We start from the raw sequence: 20,120 nt of genomic DNA on the forward strand, positions 1-20,120 counted from the left end.
TACGCGACCTGTATCCCTTCAACCGCCCATCCCGATCCCTTCACGGACCAGTGTTCTATTTCTCCTTTTGCGTTTTCAATGAATTCGTCAAATTTTTGTTTTATCAGACCCTCATCATTCTTTTTGAAAACGTGCGGTTCGTCGTTTTTTAAATAATGCTCCATGTATTGAGTTTCGTCGTTTCTTTCTATTGAGAACTTTACTTGTAACCCGAAACTTACTTTTACGCTATTTAACCTCAGGGTTTCTTGTTCGACCAAATCGGTGATCTTTTCTTTGTTTTCTCTTGCAAACCTCAAAAGATCTTTATTGTTTGGGTTCCTTTCGGATATATCCATTCTCCACACACGGAGCCATTCTTGGAAATCGTTTTGGGATATTTGGAACCCGTCGTATAGTGCTCAAACCTCGTATCTCAACGGCTCGGGAAGGTTTATTCTTTCCTCCCTCGGTATTGGGCCGTAGAACATTTGAAGAACATCGGACGAGTATCTTGCGGCAGCCATGCCGGCGCAGTATACACTGAGCGTGCACTTCTCCAATAGGAAAAATTTTCTGGTACAGTTTTCTACAAACAAGTGAAGGGCACACCAGCCGACACCGCGGCCGCGGCCGCCGCCGCCTCCAACACACGTTCCGCTTCCGCCCCGCCGCCACCCGCCACCCCGCCACCACCCCCGCCGCCCGGCCGCCACCCCCCGCCGCCCCGCCGCCTCACACACCACCACACACATATATAGTGGGGGTTCTGGTCACAAACGAACACACCCAGTGCAAGCGTAGCAAAACACCGAATCTTTAGAATCAATACTTTGATTCCTTGCGTCTACGGCAAAAATTAGATTAAGTTCAACTCTTTTCGCAGATGCATCTGCTCTCTATTATTTCTCGCAAGTACAAGGTATTTTAAAATTTTACGCCCATTTCAGCGTCTATTAAAAGTAAGGCAATAGTGGAAATCTTGCTTAGGTTTTTAATATAAGTGAAGAGACTGGGAAACGGTTCAACAGGGACTTTAATCTAGACTGCGTGCAGTCTCTTTCTTTTCCTAGCGTGCGACAGGTTTCGTTTCCCGGCATTTTCAATCAAACCGCAAGATGCGCGGCCTCTTTTCTTTCCCTGTGATTTGTATAATCTTAGCATTGTCATTTCAGGAATTAAAATCGGCTTCTCGGAGCCTAATTTTAATTCTTCCTCAAAATATCCATTACCTCAATTAATACAAATATCTGAAAGCCGCAATTTTCATCGTTTACTTAGACTATAAGTCGGTGGCCGCAAGATATTAAAATATCGCATTTACATTTAAATATTGCAGCTGATAATGACATCAAAATTAATTTTACTGTGAAAAAGTTTTATTTTCAGCATCAGCGGGCTTGCTGTCATCCCATGTACAAGATGAGACTTTGGAAGCCATGTTAAAAGGAAATCGTTTCAGTTCTAACTTTACTAAAAATGTCCAACACCTCTTCAAATATTTCATATATTACAAATAATCTATATTTTGGATAATAAAATCGCAAAAATGAAGGCTAAATACCCTGTAAATAATGGTAACAGAACTGAGTGGAGTCCAATTCGGTGCGCAATCATACACATAATTAACAAAATTTGAGGACCGCGAAGCGGGAGTCCGATTTGTTTAATCACGAGAATGATTACAGACAGAATTGGACAACATGAGGTCCTGTTACCAATTAATCATAAAAATTACAATAAATAGCAAACTATGATAACTAAAATTTCCGGAAAAAGAATTAGACAACAGCTTGAAAACTTACGTGGCCTCCCTTGCAAACGCTCTTATTAGGGCTTGTCGCGCGTTCCTTCCTCATGAGACGAGCCCTAAGAGCGTGTGTGTGGGAGGTACTCAGAAAACCGACCAGCAAGTAGCGACATGCACTGCACCATTTGCTTTTTTCTAAACCCTTCCTAAGATTTAGACCTTAAGTTTAGGCGTGGGGATGAAGGAAGGTTGAAGAAGAATAATGACGTGCCGTTTGTGCACTCACCTACGATTAACAAAGTACTGAGGCACTGCCTGCTTATATTTGTTGTATGCAACGTTTCTATAATTAGTTTATCAGTTCTAGCATAGTTTCATTTCAGTTTGGTTTTCTTCACGTAGGGTGCGAACTAGAAGGATCTCCAGGAACCATTAGCTTCAGTGATGGATTTTAATTCATGGAACATCGTGTGGAGTTTGTGTTTTGGATTATTAGCGACAGTGATCGTTGTTGGAAATCTCCTTACCATCTGGATATTTCTCAAGCGGAGACTTCGCAAACGCGCTTATTTTCTTTTGATTAGTTTGGCTGTTGCTGATTTACTGGTTGGGCTGCTGACTGTTCCTTTGTACATAGCGATGAATTCAATATTGTGCTTGGGTCTGTCGAATTGTCTGCTGTGATTCAGCTTGTGCCAATTGACTGACATTTTTGCTGGTATTGCCTCCATCTCCGCACTTGCCGCTATTTCCTTGGAGAGAATGTACGCCATAGGTTGGCCTTTTCGTCATAGAACTCTAACCTTTCGTGTGTACATATTTGCTATTGCCATGCCATGGATTTTCACAACAATATTCACTTCTGTAAGGTTACTGCTTTACTTCTCTATCATAGCATTTGAAAACTACGTGTACTCTCATCTTGTTTCTTAGTACGCCTCTATTAGTGATTTGTATAGCATATTTTGTTGTATGGGAGAAACAAAAAACAATGATGGGTAACCGGAATCACGTGGTAAGAGAGACAAGATTAGCAAAAACGCTCTTTATTATAACTGCAGCTTCTCTTTTGACCTGGCTGCCATTTCAGATTCTGAATGTGTTGCTATACTTTGGTGTAATTAGCTATTTCTCTTACATAAACATAACTACTCATATCATAAAGTTTTTTTAATTCAGCAACTCGCTTATAAACGTAATAATTTAATATATAGATTTAGCCGAGCCTAAAAGCGGAACTCCTCAGTATTTTTTCGGAATGCTGTTACTAATGAAAATAATCGAACATGTATGTGAGGTAAATTGCGAACTATTTAATAGTTTCAGCTGGAAATAGGATCACATCAGCAGATCGAGGTGTAAGATGGTATGATTGTGAAATATAGAGCCATGATTTCAAGGATTTCTGGGAAGCCACTAAAAATCTTGATCACATAACAGAACTGTCTTCTGTGCTTTTTGGTGGCATTTCCTGTTCTTTCCTACCTTATTCAGAAAGACAAGACATTGTTATTAATCATTATATTCTTTCTTAGTTAACATGGGGACTCCCACACAAAAGAAGTTTAAACATTTTTTTGCTGTGGGGACTGATTGAAATGCAGCGGTTACAATACTCAGTCCCTAAATCTCTACCAAATGAAATCTCGCAAAAATACCAAAATAGTATACATATGTGAAAAGTTGGAAAGTTTTGTTTTCTAACTTGTCCCCAAAGATACATTTAGCCATCTTCACTTTTGTCTGGAGTCTCCTCCTGCTGAAAGGGTTTGCAATAAGCAAAATCACTCTCACATGAATGGTAATTGTGATATTTTTTTTTTTTGGTCATCATGAATACTTGCATAGGCTTCTAATAATAATTTTATTATTCAATTTCCATGTGATTTGTTCTTCTTCTTGACTGAGATTGTGGACTACAGGAGCTGTTATTGGGTTCCATTAATTAATTTTGCTATGATTAAATTATACCAAGAATTATAAGCAAGCTAAGAGTAAGTTATATTATGTACATGTATTTTGTCTGCACTACACAACCAAATGCACTCAAAGGTTATCATCATGGGTACATTTGTCAGAAGAGCCCAGCATATCCAAGATATGTTTTGATTGACACATCAATTAAGATAATTTACAGCAAAATGGATAAACAATACATCAATATCCTACATGCACCAAACTGGACATAGGGGTTACGAGGCAATCATTTAAACAACAGATTGAAATAATTTATAAACAAGAGAACACTATTTGTACAACAGTAGAGAACAAATTAGCCTTATTGGACGTTGCGAATGGCAAGGCTGTCTGTCTCCATTTCGTGTTGGCAAAATATTAATTTATGCCATGTCCAATGCAGATTATCACAAAATTGATTTACAAACACGATAAATATCACTTTAAAGCCAAAAAAGCACTTATTTAAATAAACCATGAGTAAATTATCTCTAAGAAAAACTGATTAATTTAACAGGCACCTTAAATAATTAGTTAATATATGTGTTTCTTAATAATGTAATACAGTGTATCTGTCACAATGTTGCAGCCATGATATTACAACACACAGGATGGGTTGCAGAACTCAACTTCTAAGCCAGTTTATTCAATGACCTTGGTGCAGAAATTATAATCCCATCAAGTTGTCTGTAAATACAGAGAAACCAAACAAATCATTGCAATCTTAAGTAATAAATTATTGAACTCTTTTGCATGTATGTACGGTGTATGTTCCATTAACATTGGGGATCTCTCAGAAGCTGCATCCATCATAAATTAATTTGTTCCTGCATGCATTTGTTTATAGAACTTTTCACACTTTAATATCTCTGTCATACTTATAGTGATCTCTGTGTTCTACAACAATTAGTACACAAGAAAAATACACTCAGTAAGATATTGTTTACAATAAAAATCAATGCCTATAAGCAATCATAAGGACTTTAAATTTATATTTCTTCAGAAATATCTCACCAGGCCATGGTTGCTTTGAAAATCTTTGATGTCTTAATACAGGCTGCCCATGTGTAAACTGTTCATATATTGAATGACAGGAACAGACATGCAATCATACTGTAGCTGCTACTTGAACACCACTGTTATTCAGATAAAAACATATCGATTATAATTTATCATAATCTTTACACACAAACAGATGACATTCCTTTCTTTGATATACAGTGTACTTCATTGTTAGTTGTTTACTCAGTGTTAGTGAATCAAATGCTAGGGGCTGGTACCCCCGGGGGGGGGGGGGCACTGCCATATATGGGCTATATAGGTATGTGCCGCTGTGAAGGGTATGGTTTTCAAGCAGTTTACTCTAGGATAGGGTATATAAATCAGAGTGTTTGGGTCTAGAGTAGGATATCATTTTCACAAAATTGACTAGTTGGTTGAAAATTTTAGTTAGACTAAGGAAATCAGGAATTGCCACTCAAAAATATAAAAAAATCAAATCAGCAAGTTTAAATTTAGGCAAATCAGCCTCAACAGTGTCGATAGATGGGGGGATTTGGGGAGTTTACTCTAGTGTAGGGTAGCAAAATTCAGCTAAACTAGCTCTAGTATAGGCTAAGGGTTCCAGGGTCCAAGCGGCACATCCCCACCCAGAAATTCCCAAAGTACCTCCCTCAGGCTGGTACCCCAACTTTCACAGTGGCAGGTTCTGCCCTGAGATGCAAAGAAAACTTACTAACTGAAATGAACTTGGCGACTTGCTTTTGAGATCAAATGCAGTTTGCTTTAAACAAGAAACTGGAACATTGCAAGTTACAACAATGTGCCCAGTCCCAATCAAAGGGCCATCCAGGCTGTTTGGTTGTACATATAACTGTACAACTGCATATGAGTTCAGCTTCCAAAAGAAAATCAGAGTTTGTCAGGATAAATACTGATGTTCTTGTTTACTACATGTAAATCTGAATGTGCAGTACCAGAAGATATTCACACCCAACACCCATTCATGGCCAGTCTTCAAAAATTCCAAATTAAAGTATCAGGAAGATAGAGCTCTAATAGAGAAAAAACCTCCATGTGGGGTATGAATCTTTTCTTGAAGAAAACAATGTCTGAGAAATCATTAATTACAAAATAATGTTTAAGAAATATCTTACCTGGTAATTCCAACTTTCAGAAAATTTTGTAATCTAGACTGTCTGGCCACTTCATATATTTGACAAGTTGACACTGGGCATGTTTGTCAATTTGTGGGCTTCAACATCACATTACAATAGTAGCATTGGTCAACTAAAAACAGCATAATTTGGTTAATTAATATACACTGTACATCATTACGTTGAAATATTGGTGAAGATCATTGCACACCCACAGATACAGAACCATCACAGATATGATATGATATTCTTAACCTCTCTGAAATCTCAGATTATTCAAGATTAACATGCACATGCATCATTAAGGACAACCCTAAAAAACTGATTCCGGAAACCGGAATCCGGAACTGGAAACTAGAATCCTGAATCCAGATATTATGAATGATGATAGAAATAATTCACTTCAGCAATGTCTAATAAATAAATATGGGGAAAAACTATTTTGCTGTTATTTACTTTCTTGGCTTTACTTCAGCTACAAACTGTAATTGCTAAAACATTTTTGACTAGTTCTGAACAACCCTTAGCTATACATCTGGCCCAATTGTTCAAAAGCTGGATAAAGCTATCCATTGGATAATCACTTTCCAGTCAGGGTTAGTGATTTTTCAGGTGGATAGAGTTACTCATAGCCTGCGAGCAGGCTCTACTATCTGTCTCTAGTGCCTGAGCAGGCTAAATAAGTGTCTAGTGTTTTTCTGCATTGGCATGTCAGCGAGTGCCTTCATGCAGCTTTACCGCTCATGCCCCCGGCCCAAACACAAGAGCCTGCTCAAAGGCTTAGTTACCCATCTTTTGTTCAATCTGGCTCTGGTGAGAGTGCAGTTCTTGTCTAGATCAAATTGCTATGAGAAGACTGGTGAGTAGCACAATAACAACAAGCTATTTTGGTGAGTTTCTGGCAGTCTTTAAGCATCTTTTAACAACATGTGGTCCGATCTGTTAGCAAGTGAGAAGCAGAGGGAAGTAAGTGTGCAACATTTCTATAAATTGTTTTAATATGATGGCCGCCAAGAATATGAAATGCTGATTTGTCACAGTATCAGTGTGGAAATAGTGTTGATCCGGAACTAGTTTGGTATCTGTTGGACAAATCAAATATTATATTAAGATGAGCCAGGTTAGCCTTTGAACTTCGAAAGTGGGGGGTGTGACCGTCAATGTACAGGGGACTGCCACTGACAGACATCCTGTTCTCTATGACATTTTCTATCTTGTTCAGTATCTACTAGACATAAAGGGTAAATTTATACCTCCGGTAAATTGCAGATCACTTATTAAACAAAATGGCAAGAAGATCTTTTAAATCTTATAACCGCGCTTTTAAAATTTAACTGTTTTGTTAATACTACAGTCACAACGCAGTGCACATTCCAGAGTAGTCCTTGATGATTCATTGATTACTGTAAACACATGACTTGATCAACACAAACTGTGTCGTATCTTATTGCACCATCAGTCTTAGCCTTTGCGAAATCTATGATGATGTAATGGTCTTAATCTGGAAGTTTGCTCGGGACATGCCCATGAATGATACAAAAGGAAACGAGTGTCACGCTATTAATAATGCTTTTAATAAACAGCTTTCTTCCTGAAACGTCAAAATTTAATTTGCTTGCGCTTTGAAGTGGTCACACAAGTCACACAATCAGGGGGGTTTACATTATCCACAGCTAATTTTGGAACGGTTGTGTTTTTTCTCCTAGCACTGACTTAAACATTGCAAGTTCTGGAAAGCTCTTGTTTACCTTGGCAAATACTTAATTTTTCTTCAAATCTCTTAACTCACTGCGATGAAACAGCCAAAGAATTCGCTTCATTTGCCGAAACCCACAAGAAATACTCACAAAATTGCACATAAATTAATGACCATCGCTTCTGGCAAAATAAACTTGCAAAGTAAACATGATCTTACAGTGCATTTGCCATGTAGCGAAAATGAAAGCTGCAATGTCAGCGCATTCCATGGCTGACGTAATACCCTTTTTTAGCGTTTTTAGCGTATTTATTATTTCCCTTTGAATCCGACGCTTCGATAAAACCAGAAGAAAATATATATTATACACAAATAAAGAAAACAATATCCGTAACATTGTCCTTGTATTAACGTTTCAACAGCTTATGGCGAATAAACATCACAGGTTGCGTGATTCAAAATTTGGCTGAGAGGAAGTTTGGGTCTGGTCACCGACCACAAAAAAAAAAAAAAAAAACACTGGTAGAACACGAACCGCGCTCGGCCCATGGCCGTGCAGTTTATTGCCAGCAAGCTTATTTTAGACGCTCTCAGGGTGCTTGGAATTAAATTATGACGCACTTTACTAAGATTCTCATAATTATAGCCCTCACTAGAAATAACGGTTGCACGAATTTCGACAGATGGGGAATTTTTGTGTCAGTTTGAGGTCCTTTTTACTTGGCCACTTATTTTTTACAGGCAAAAACCTAAGCAAAACAATTTTCGAGTATTTGAAGAACTTGTTTTCTTTGATTTGTGGATTCTGGTTTCCAGTTACTGGATTCCAGTTTTTCATTCTGGATTCCGGCTTCCAGTTTCTGGGTTTTAGGGTTGCCCCACTTTTAACAGAGTATTTGCTTTACATTCAGTTTACGCATGGCTGTTATCCAGCATAGGCAGACTTATAAGTTTGCCTTCAAAAATAAACTGCAACAACTATTGCATCTTTCATCACCTATTCTTGTGATGAAATGACAAAAATCCAAGTACAAGAAGTCAAAAGCATAAAACAAACTTACCTGGTAATGCTTACAGTTCCTCTTACTGTCTGCATATGCCTTCCATAAACTGGTACTGCCTGGACATTGTACTCACTATTTTTGTGATCACACCTTAAAACATCACTGTTATATAATTTGTCCTGAAAAAGCAATGCATGAAATGTTATGCCTTTGGCACTCACCAAATACCTTTACATGATGTGCAAAGTACACCACATCAACATTCACAATTCTCTTTACTTTCACTGTAACTTTTTTTATGTCATTTTCCCTAACTTGAAGACAGGACTTCCACATTAGGTGATAATTTGCCTCTGAAATCTCTATGAATTCACAGGGAATGATAACAATTAAATCGTGACTAATTTTAGCAAAGGAGGCGTTCAAACGTCAGATTTTAATGTTAAGTTTATAACTTTACATTACTCTTCGTATATATATATAACCTCTCAATAATTGCACCTGTAGACAGAAGGTGTGCTGGGGGAAGAGATGTTCTAAACTCTCTGAACGTTTCCCCCTTACCTGTAATAGGATGACTATTATGAACTATGATTCGCAACCAACACCAACATCAGGTTATGTATACACATGTATATTTTGTTGCCTCCTGTAATCATAAAAAATAAAAATTTAAACCCTCCATAAAGTTCATACCCAATAACACTGCCACATGTAGCGCTGTTACTGGGAATTAATTTAAGTGAAACTGTTGAAACAGCTCTGTCAACATTGTTTCTAGCAGTTAAGACAGGATAACAGAATATACACATAGTACACAGCAAAGGCCAGAGATACACACATGTTGGTTATTAGTTAGGATTTTGTGAGCTTCTGTGCTAGGTATGGTGGAAAATAATGGGCTATCAAAAATGAAGGTTCCTAAGACATTTTGACAGCAATGACAGGAATGAATATATATATAATTGCCCTGTCCAGTTCTCTGTCATAAAAATATCATTTACATACATTTATTACATGTGGTTTGTGTTTAAAGCTGATATAATGCACACTCTGATTGGCTAATTCTAGTGTATTATTTACATTTACATGGTATACGTCGGTAAAATCATAAAACATCACATGTGACTAAAATAAAAAATAAAAACTAAAAAGAAATGCCTACATGTAATTCATAATAATTTAAAAATACTTAACACTAAAACAGATCTAATTCTTTACTTTATTCAAAATTATGCCCATGGGTCAATTACGAGCATGCTAAAAGGTCCTAACACAAAGTAAAAGGAAATTAAGAAAACTATTGCTTTTTTCCCGAAAATTGTAGTGACTGAAAACAATGATTGAACACTCTGAGAGTGCATTCTATCACCCTGACAAGATAAAATTTAAGGAGAATAGAGAATTCACAAAATTATATTACAAAGGAATTGGTACTGGACAGGACAAAGGAAACAGCCAGGAAGAAACTGAAACTTTCTTTGACGAGCAAAAAAAGTATGCATGCACAACAAAGAAAACAGTGAGTGACATTCGGTTAATGAGTTACAATGTAGTTAATAACAAAATTAGTGTGAAGAAAAGAGCAGAGAGAGAGAGTGTGTGTGTGGAGAGAGGAGAGCGCTCTCACCAACTAAATTGTGTATGTATGTATGTATGTAAAACTTATTTCTATTACCGAGAAATGGTCAGGGCAAGAACTTCTACTCACTAAATTTTTTCTAAGTATGTAAATGTCATTTACACTGTTCAATTTACCGAGTAAAGCTCTTCGCATTTTTTTTTTCCATTAGTACTATCTCACTCTTGAGGGACATTTCCATATTAAGTGTAAATACTGCATATTTGGGGAATAACCCATGTACCCCCAACCAAAAGTAGTGGCACTAATAAAATGAAATAGTAAATCAAAATGAAAGTAGAGCTTTATTTGCACACAGGATTTACATGCACAATCGTCTACTCGACATTTGGACTATATAAGCATTTCACCAAACCGAACTAATTGGACAGACAACAAAATAAAACGAGGAAATCTACATTATAAACACAATAATTATGCATATCACTTCATCTGAGTATCAAAAGCAAATCCTTCTCATTGAAAGGTAACCGAATGAAAGAGAGGATAAAGAAAATCGTTTAACCTTGCAGTGTTAAAAGTTTAATAATTATTCACGCTTAAATTTGAATATTACAGTGTGCATTTTTGCCGAAGGCTTAATTTAGCTTTGCAGTCATTTTATCGGCGGTAGCTTTGCCAGTCTTCAGCCAAATTAACCTGGGAATTCACCCAAGCATTTCGCCAAACCGAATAAACTGAACTAACAAAACGAGGAAATCTGCATACTTTGTAATCACAATATGCAAATCTTCCCATAGGAACGTTGAAAGTAAATTTAGCAAATCCTGTTTGTACACCTTTCTTGGTTTTCAACAACAGAAGAAGAAATTCTAGCTGTCTACGAGGCGGCTGTGCCAACTAACACAGAGAAAACTTCAAAACTCGCCCGGCCGTGTTTACAAATACGGTTTTGGTTAAGCTTATTTTTAGACGTGAGCTTAGGTTGACGACGAAAATCGACAGAAAGCTTAATTTGTTTACAACTTACAACAACCTCCACAAAGCGATTCACTTGCTATTGTTTAGAGATGAGAGAAATTAAAACGATGCAATTTATAAATTGTCTCACAACATGGCTTCAAATAAGGAAGACTTTCAAAGGATTCCAATTGAAAATAAGCTTATATCGCTGAGGCAACTTGTTAATTTTCATAGCAAACGCAACAGCAAAAGTCACTTACCGCAAGTTAGCAACATCAGCTCGGCCAGTGTAAATCTTCCAGGCAGAAACTTGCAGCAAAAGTTGTGAAGACTGAACTGAACTAATCTTTTTGACAGATCAACGAATCAACCACTTTTTCCCGCTGTGTTTACTGTTTTGTAACACTCGGACATGTTTGATTTCTCTTGTTCATCACCTGACCAAATCATGTGACTTTTCTTGCACGGCTGCACAGCGTCACAACGCGCGAATTTTAAAAAACTTGGCACTGCAGTCTTCTGAGTACTTTCACATCCTATCTATGGCCCTCGTTAGCTTTGGTTAACGGCATTGTTCGGTATTATTTCACTTCCTTTCTCTAGCCCTTGACTCGCTATAATTCACGCCATTGTTCAGTACTGTTTCGCCTCCTTCCCCAGCGCTGGCCCGCTCTTTTTCGCGATCTTCTTCGCTACTTCTTTGCCTGTTAATTCTTGCTTTCTTTTTAATTCCTTCAGTGCAACCCTATCTTAAAAACATTAGATCAACCTCCGCTATCATTTGTCGACATAACAAATAGAAATGCGTTTTCTTTTCTTTAAAAATCCCGTCAAGAAAAATGGCATTCTTCTGCTAGAGACCGAGGGTGCATGTCTCTGTCGACCTATTAGCTGGAGTATGGCCGCCATGTTGGGCAACTCCGCCGCTGTCGTCGTCGTCGTCGTGCGTACGCGCCCACGAGCAATACCGCTACCATGAAAACCATGAGAAAATTCATTCATGGATTTCCTTTTGTTTCCCATATGATTATGGGGCTCCGCTTGGCGGCCCTTCGGGCCGCCGGAGCTCCGCTATCAATTCAGAATATCAGAATTTAAGAACTCCCTTCTTCAGATGCTTCATTGTAGTGTGAGTTCTCGTGTTGTTAGAAGTAATGAAGCTGCGCCGATTCGTCAGCTGACACTGGGTCAGTTGAATTATAACCGAGAACTACAGGTTTCTAATTACTAGAAAATTTTACAAGGTGATAACAATTTGTTGTTCTTTTGGAGTTCCCATCATTAATATTCAAGGCAATTGAAGGGCTATTTTAACTTGATTTCCCACACTCAATAACTTGACGGCAACAGCGTGTTTTCTCAGTTTAGCCACTGGGTGCTAGGCAGATTCTACCGTGCTCACAAGTCTTTAGATTATAACTTAGAAAACATTGGTTACGCTAAGATAATTTGTTTTGAAGGTCCTTATGTTTTACACCGATTATTTGTCCTTTTATTACGGGTTTAAAGTTCCCATATATTAGTTTCTTGTATCGATTTTGATATTATAATACGAGAGATTTAAATATTACAAGCTGTGAAGCGTATTTTCCTGGTTTAGGAGGTAAGGTAAAGTCTGCATGCGAGCCAAGTGGCCCATCAGGCCGGAGCTTATCCCGGTTTCTGTAGCATGAAGCGACTAAGAGTATTTCTACTCCCCTGGATGGGATGCTAGTCCATCGCAGGGTTACCCCCAGCATTAAGTTCGCCGGTACCCATTTATACACCTGGGTGGAGAGAGGCATTGCGAGAGTAAAGTGTCTTGCCCAAGAACACAACACAATGTCCCCAGCCAGGGCTCGAACCCGGACCGCTCGATCCGGAGGCGAGCGCACTAACCATGAGGCCACCAGTGGTTTAGGAACCAGCCATTATTTATCGCCTGTCGGAGGATTTTCGGCCAAAGATAGTAACATTTAGCTGATCCCTCTTTAAATGTTATTCTACTGAAGTGATCCCCCCTCATAACTATTGATAAATTTCGTGATCCCACCCACCCCATATCTTCGTAGCCATATTCACCTTTCGACGTGTATATTTAGTGATATGAAAGTGATATTTCCAACTATGCCTTAATTACAGTACAATGAAGTCGCCATGGTGTATTCTCTCTTGCTATTCTGGATTCCCCCCCCCCCCCCCCCACCCTACTCCTTTTGGGCTCACAGCTATGACTGATCCCCGTTCCTCCGTCCGTCCGTACATTCTCTTCTTCCTTCCATTTTTACCCTCCTTCTTTTCGTCCCTTCCTCTTTCTCCACCTGTTTATACTTACACTAAAATGGTCTGCACGTACTGCAGTCACTCATTCATTGACTCAATCGCTCGCACAAAGTCATTCGGATTTTTGTTCTGTTTAATTCTAAAAATACAAAATAATGCACACTATTGATTCGTTTCAAACGTTATGTACAAATATATTTACATTTGAATAAAACTATACCCACGACTATTTTAAAATTTCATTCTGTAACTCTGGGGTTCTTGACATCTAACTTCACATTCTCAATCTACATAATTTTTATAAGAAACGGACCAGTTCTCACACAAACTGAAAGATTTTTGTCCGCAAATTATGATATATGAAATATATATTAATCTTGTCCAAGTCGCGTTCACTTGTTCCATTTTCTTGCAATACAAAATGCGGAAAATAAGCGCTGGCCTTACTGTGGTCAAAAGCTTATCTTAGGTTCACTTTGTTCCTCTAATCCAATAACTGTAACTCGTGTACCAGATAACAAGTTTCCATCATTTCTGATCCAGTTAGCTTCTCAAATTAAGGCCTCAAGAATACAGAATAATTACAATTAATAAGAAGGTTTTGATTTATTTAGTCAAGGTTCTCCCATAGAGATCGACTAAGCTCGGTTAATAAAATGTTCATTATATGGCGAACAAGAAAAAATTAATTCGTTTAATGCAACTGCTTTGTACTAGCTGACGTTTTGCTTGCGAACCAAAAACTCTCCCCAGCTGAAAATCGTAACGGAAAAATGTTCAACCAATTATTATTTAACAATTTGACATTTTGACGCATTGTTTACATTCAATTCTTCTTTTTAAGCAACATAAAATTTATCCTTGCAGTGTGACTGTTCTCCATTAGCTCTGAGACCTGTCACTAGGAACTAAGTCTTCTATTGACGAGGCAGGTTGAGTGACTTTCTAAACTTCTTTACTGATTCTTTACTCTCTCCTCAGAAAAGAACATTGTTTTGCTTTTTATTCAAACCTTCCTTTTTGCCCAGTGTTAGGATGGTTGCCGTTTAACAGCATCGTTTATAAATTCAAAGCCTGTTAAGCACTACTTCTTACCTAAGGAGATAAAACACTCCAGTACTAAGCAGACAATGGCAATACATGAGTAAAAACACGTAATAACAAGTCATTTCTTTTAAGCTGTTGAAAAGTTGGGTTTTGTTGAACCGAATTTAAAAACGGGATCAACCTAGTGTTAAATAAAATAAATTATGCACTATTTTTTTTTAACATTTAAACAAAGAACAATAAAAGTCCTTGAGCGTTCATCAAGCCTACAAAAAGAGCTTCAGAAGAAAGAGGAAATTTCTAAAATATTTAACTACAAACATCAGCTATAATGAAACGTTTAGACGGACCTTTAGGTCAGAATGCTGCTGTGAAACCGACGATGAAATGTATTGCTTTTAGGCTTTGATCAACCGGTCGATGTAAGAGTTTTGTAGATTTCGTTTTTCGTTGTACTTGTTGTACTTATATCGCACTCTAAACAGGAATTATTAATTAGTATAAAATGATGGAAAAGCTGTATGGTGTAGGTCGGCTATTCTGAGGTAAGCAGATCGAGTATTAACAATTTACTTGCCTTCAAGTTGTGCATTTTAAAGCAGAGTTGCAGTTTTATTGTATTTCTATCTATATTTTTTTCTTGTTTGTTTTAATAATTTTTGATCAAACCAACATTATATCTTTGCAGTGTGACTGTTTTCACTGCCGGCGCTATCTCGCAGGTACTGAAGTTTCCTGTTGACTAGGTAGGTGGAAAACTTTTTAACATTTTTCGGATAATTTTCACTAACTGCAGATATATCCTGTCGGCACTGAAAAGTACTATAATGATAGTTCTTCGAAACCATTGTGTTTAGAAGTAAAGTCAATTTAAAATTTCAAAAAAATCAGTTTACACGGCAATTTCCAGCAAATAGACAAATTCGGCTAACACACAAGTGACATTGAACTGGGTGTTTACATTCCGTGAAAACGAGGCTCCCTTAACATTTTCTTTATTAATAATAATAATAATAATAATAGTAATGATAATAATAATCGAATATTTCCCCAGGATAACCCTTCAGTACAACGTACTGTTATCAACGGGGTCCTACAGCCGCTTGTATTTGTTGTGTTAATGTGCGCTGCTGTAGTTGTTTCTTCAATAAAGAATAGAAATGGTCAAATTTTCCAAAATTTGGGTCAACGAACATGGTCTTCGTGGTTCGAGCAAGGTGGAAAAAAGGATGCTGTAGAGAAAAGCTATAAGTTCTTTCGGGAAGGGTATGTTGACGATGTTTACGCGTGTCAGTAGTTGGAGGATTTCCATGTCAAGGTACGTTGCTAAAGATCTCTAAGAAAAATTGAAGAGCCTCATTTTAGCCGTAATCTTCAGGGAGAGCGATGGCAGGGCAGACGTTTTTAATTGATTAAGCACGCTCTTCGTGTAAGGGAGGAAGGACACTGCAATCATGTATTTGCATTATTGTTCCAGTTGAATGATTATTCATGTCGTAATATCAAAGATATCCCGAGTGATGCAATCTTTACATGACTACCCCAGTCTTGGTATATTTCGAGAGTAGTTTCTCTGTGTTTATAACACTTGATTTTCTCGTTGTAGTATCCCAGTAAATCTGCATTTTTCTATCTAGATTAGGCAACAGAAATTGTAATGATATTCAGGAATTCACCGCGACTATTAAATACTGTGAAAAGGGTAATAAATTTTCCCTCTTTCTTTGGGTTGTACATTCGGAAAGAAGGTAGGATACAGAAAAATTATGTAACCAGGGAATTCTAAGATGTTCATCTAATTAACTACAGATTTCATCCTCAAGATGTTTGTGTCTTTCGAGAAATAATTTCTTCGCCAGCCCTAGTCAAAACCAACGTGACACATTCTCTTTCAGATGCTGCCGAATCCGTTGCTTCATTTTCTCTTCTGCTTTGATTCATCTTTTCTGAAGCGTACCTCTTCACCGCTTGGACCTTCTCCTGTTTATCTTTATCCCACGAAAAAAAAGGAACTGCATCGGCCTTCAATCGATTTTTACTAGACTAAGGAAATATCGTGGATCTCTTTTCATTTTCACGATCCAAATAGAGAGGAGACTTTTAAAATTTAACGGAAACCCGTAAAACTGCATATCTTTTCGGTTAGCCGAGCTGTTCTGACAGTCTCCGGTGCAACAAAACCGGGGAATCGTGGCTTAATTTTTCTCTAAATTTCAATATGTACGCACTTGTTTTGGTTGTTGTTTTACCCAATTCAAGTCACGTGACACCCGCGCGTGAGTTAGCCGAATTTGACTATTCCGTTCGTTCTGTTGTCGCTTCTGCATTTTCAGCGTTTTAGTGGTTGAAGCACTAAATATTCAGCTGACAGTTCTTTTTGGGTCCAAACACAAACCCTCTTGAAGTCTTCGTCTTTTAACGCAGAGCAATAATAGGCCATTTATACGAGAAAAATAAGCCGCGGATTACACAATCCGCGGCTTACATAAGACGCGAACTGAACCATTTATACGAGCGAGGCTTACATAAGACGCGAAGTGCTCGTATAAATGGTTCACGGCTTATTCGTGGCTATTCCCTCGCTTTAGTGTTGGTTGTCATAGCAATCGCGGAATTTCGCGAGCTCTCGCACGAGCGCGGGAAAACCTTGCGCTTGCGAAGTGTAAGTTCGCGTCTTATATAAGCCGCAAACAAGCCGCGATACTATTTATAGGAGTGGTTCCGCGTCCTATATAAGCCGCGGCTTATTTAGGCCTAGCTCAAAACCGTCGTCTTACACAAGCCGCGGCTTGTGTAAGACGTAAACTGGTTAAAATGTACCATTTATATGGTAAGTTTGCGTCTTATTTAAACCGCGGCTTGTGTAATCCGCCGCTTATTTTCGTCGTGTAAATGGCCCTATTATTTAATTTTTCGCGGACTTTAACTTGACGTTGTTCTAATATGTCAGAGGAAGGAAGATGCATAAGTGATGAGTCTTTTTCAGCTTCCCGTTGATAATTAAGAAATAAAAAATTATGCATTTTTATCAAATGGTAGATAACCACTGCAAGTCAAAGGACTTCAGAATTAAACTCCTCAGTCTGCCAAAAAAAAATGACAAACCCAAGAATAGGCTGTCTTCAGCTTGCGGGAACATTTGGCTCGAAGTTAATTAACTACTGCTGAAAAATCTAAACTGTCGCGCCTTTTGCGGCTATCTCTTCTAATAATAAAAGTTATAAAACCTCAAATATTTGAATTCTACAACAGTGTATACCGTAAACAGGGAATATAATTGAGAAGTGTTCAGTTCACACCAGGTTGTAATTTCTATGGCTTTTTTGCCATTTTGATGCTGACTCTTTAGCGAAAGTTAGACCTACTGAATAACAGTGAAAACAGCTACTAGCCACCACGATATTAGAGTAGTGGAAGTGGCAACCCTCGCGCCAATAATTTAGAGAATAAAATGCTGAACAGCGAATTGGCACTTGTAGTTAAGCGAAATTTAAAGGCTTATTTGTATCCAAGTAGGTAAGTAAGTCAGATCTAACTGAACTACTTTTAACTTTTCAAGCAACTGAAAGGAAGTCTTAAAAAGAGAAAACAAACAGAAAGAAAGAAAAAGAATTTAGAATTAGTCGCGTTAATTGTTTTTGCGTTGTCGGTAGAGTAGTTACGCATCGAAATCCGTTTTGCGCGGGCGACACCGTGCACGATGTTACATCTCCTCTATGTTACTTTACGTACGTTTAAAAAAATAAATGTAGATTGGTTCTATTTTATCTTAAAGCCGTAAAAGCCATCAAAATTTACCTCCGTTGAGGCGTGTAAAGTGACACAGTGAAAAAGCCATTTAAATTCACGCCCGTTGAAGCGCGTAAAATAAGGCAATAATGGAAATTTAGTTTAGCTCTCTTTACACGACTCCGGGTTGCTTTTAACTACGGGTTGAAACACCGCAGAGAGTGCTAAAAATAAGCACTTCACATCAACCCGGGTTGTCAGTCTGCAATAGCGTATGGTTTGCTTCGAGCCTGACCCGGGCCAGCCTTTCTACCGATTAAAAACTAAGAACATGAGCCAGAAAGATGACAAACAAAAAACCTAGAAAGCATAACGAAATGGTGAGAGGTCCTGATGTACAAACTAAAAAAAAAAAAAAAGAAAAGAAAAAAAACGAAACAACATGTTTATTTAACTGAAAGTACCCAGCCGGGCTACTTTTTGGCTCACTCTTTACCGGCAAGAATTGAAGAAATTTCAACGGTTCTCGCCGGGTCAACCGGAGTCTCGAGAAGGGTTACCCGGTAAAGGGGGCTGACCCGGCTTGACTACTGTTTTCATGTAAACGCTTATAAACATTTGACTGCAAAAGGGTTGCCCGCGGCGGTGATTCAACCAGGGGTGACAAACAACCCGGGGTCGTGCAAAGAGGGCCTTAGGTTCAAACAGTGCAATTGGGATTTTAATTCTTTGTGGAAATATCCATTACTTCAGTTAAATACTAGAATCTGAAAGCAGCAATTTTCATTCTTACAACTGTCAACGGTATTAGCAATAACAGAAGGGAAGATGGAGATCTTTATTCATGAAGGATAAATCTTTAAGCATAGAGCATAGAACGCAGTCTAAAAAACTCTCAAGAATATCTCTCAATAAGTTTTGCCACAGATCATATGTCACCCTCTTGGATAAATGAAAGGAACGCTATACTGAAATTTTGGTCAGAAACGTGACTTCACTTTTCATTCCAGACAGCTGAAAATAATTACGGGAAAAGTGTTCAACTAATTATTTCTTACTCAGTTTGACATTTTGACATTTTGATATTTTGAAATATTGTTTACATTAAATTCTCCTTTTCAAGCAACATAAAATTTATCCTTGCAGTGTGACTGTTCTCCATGCATTAGCTCTGAGACCTGTCACTAGGAACTAAGTCCTCTATTGACGAGGTAGGTTGAGTGACTTTCTAAACTTCTTTACGTAAGAACTATGGAAATCCTTGAGCGTTCACCAAGTCTACTAAAAGAGATTTAGAAGAAAGAGGAAATTCATAAAATATTAAACTACAAGCATCAGCTATAATAAAACGTTTAGACGGACCTTTAGGTCAGAATGTTGCTGCGAAACCGACGATGAAATGTACTGCTTTTAGGCTTTGATCAACCGGTCGATGTAAGAGTTTTGTAGATTTCGTTTTTCGTTGTACTTATATCGCACTCTAAAAAGGAATTATTAATTAGTATAAAATGAGAGAAAAAGCTGTATGGTGTAGGTCGGCTATTCTGAGGTAAGCAGATCAAGTATTAATAATTTACATACCTTCAAGTTGTGCATTTTCAACGGAGTTGCAGTTTTATTTTATTTTTAATAATTCTTTTATTTTATTTTGTTAAGTTTTAATAAAACCAACATTATATCTTTACAGAGTGACTGTTTTCACTGCCGGCGCTACCTTGCAGGGACTGAAGTTTCCTGTTGAAAAGATAGGTTCTATAATTATAGCTCTTCGAAATCATTGTGTTTAACAGTAAAGTCAATTTAAAATTTCAAAGAAATTTGTTTCCACGGCAATTCTCAGCGAATTCCGTTCGTTCTGTGTAGTCAAATTCAATTCTTTCCGTAGTCGCTTCCACGTTTTCAGCGTTTTAGTGGACTTTTTGGGTCCAAAAACGAGTCTTCGTCAAGTCTTCTTCTTTTAATGTGGAACAATATATTTTTTTTCCTGGCCAAGACT

The 20,120-nt window shown here is 37.8% G+C and overlaps 1 protein-coding gene and 1 pseudogene across 1 annotated transcript in view; both read left to right on the plus strand.

Annotated features, from left to right (window-relative positions):
• LOC145501817 (5-hydroxytryptamine receptor 2B-like) overlaps positions 1-20,120 on the plus strand; it is a 46,311-nt gene that overhangs the window by 22,927 nt on the left and 3,264 nt on the right. The window lies entirely within an intron of this gene.
• Positions 772-14,372, plus strand: LOC145500709 (adenosine receptor A3-like; annotated as a pseudogene).

The sequence above is a fragment of the Orbicella franksi genome, chromosome 10 (genome assembly GCF_964199315.1).
Source record: "Orbicella franksi chromosome 10, jaOrbFran1.1, whole genome shotgun sequence".
In the NCBI taxonomy this organism is placed as follows: domain Eukaryota; kingdom Metazoa; phylum Cnidaria; class Anthozoa; order Scleractinia; family Merulinidae; genus Orbicella; species Orbicella franksi.